We start from the raw sequence: 1,713 nt of genomic DNA on the forward strand, positions 1-1,713 counted from the left end.
GTTTAGTTTGGACAGTGCTACCTTTTGAGAGTTTTATTTAATTTTGATCTGATTAAGTGAACATTTTGTGATAGAGCACTTGATTTTCTTTTGATTTAATAAATCACAGTTTAAGCTTATTTGCCAATTTGTTTAGTGATTATTATTCTGAACTGACCCACCACCTCCCTCATTTTGCTATAATTGGTTATTTTAATTGTTATTATTGTAATCGTTATAAACTTTTTTTTTCAAAATTTCAAAAAACATGGGCTATAACCCATCGTTTTTGTCATTTCGTCATTTTTTTCAAATCATCAAAAATGATGAAAAACTGCGCGCTATAGTATGCCGTACGATATGGGCTATAGCCCACGGTCCAAAATGATGAGAAACGAGGCTAACTTTTTTTTTCAAAATTTCAAAAAACATGGGCTATAACCCATCGTTTTTGTCATTTCGTCATTTTTTTCAAATCTTCAAAAATGATGAAAAACTGCGCGCTATAGTATGCCGTACGATATGGGCTATAGCCCACGGTCCAAAATGATGAGAAACGAGGCTAACTTATTTTTTCAAAATTTCAAAAAACATGGGCTATAACCCATCGTTTTTGTCATTTCGTCATTTTTTTCAAATCTTCAAAAATGATGAAAAACTGCGCGCTATAGTATGCCGTACGATATGGGCTATAGCCCACGGTCCAAAATGATGAGAAACGAGGCTAACTTATTTTTTCAAAATTTCAAAAAACATGGGCTATAACCCATCGTTTTTGTCATTTCGTCATTTTTTTCAAATCTTCAAAAATGATGAAAAACTGCGCGCTATAGTATGCCGTACGATATGGGCTATAGCCCACGGTCCAAAATGATGAGAAACGAGGCTAACTTTTTTTTTCAAAATTTCAAAAAACATGGGCTATAACCCATCGTTTTTGTCATTTCGTCATTTTTTTCAAATCTTCAAAAATGATGAAAAACTGCGCGCTATAGTATGCCGTACGATATGGGCTATAGCCCACGGTCCAAAATGATGAGAAACGAGGCTAACTTATTTTTTCAAAATTTCAAAAAACATGGGCTATAACCCATCGTTTTTGTCATTTCGTAATTTTTTTCAAATCTTCAAAAATGATGAAAAACTGCGCGCTATAGTATGCCGTACGATATGGGCTATAGCCCACGGTCCAAAATGATGAGAAACGAGGCTAACTTTTTTTTTCAAAATTTCAAAAAACATGGGCTATAACCCATCGTTTTTGTCATTTCGTCATTTTTTTCAAATCTCAAAAATGATGAAAAATTGCGCGCTATAGTATGCCGTACGATATGGGCTATAGCCCACGGTCCAAAATGATGAGAAACGAGGCTAACTTATTTTTTCAAAATTTCAAAAAACATGGGCTATAACCCATCGTTTTTGTCATTTCGTCATTTTTTTCAAATCTTCAAAAATGATGAAAAACTGCGCGCTATAGTATGCCGTACGATATGGGCTATAGCCCACGGTCCAAAATGATGAGAAACGAGGCTAACTTTTTTTTTCAAAATTTCAAAAAACATGGGCTATAACCCATCGTTTTTGTCATTTCGTCATTTTTTTCAAATCTTCAAAAATGATGAAAAACTGCGCGCTATAGTATGCCGTACGATATGGGCTATAGCCCACGGTCCAAAATGATGAGAAACGAGGCTAACTTTTTTTTTCAAAATTTCAAAAAACATGGGCTAT

The sequence above is a fragment of the Protomyctophum bolini genome (assembly GCF_963924005.1).
Source record: "Protomyctophum bolini genome assembly, contig: SCAFFOLD_113, whole genome shotgun sequence".
NCBI classification, from domain to species: Eukaryota; Metazoa; Chordata; class Actinopteri; order Myctophiformes; family Myctophidae; genus Protomyctophum; species Protomyctophum bolini.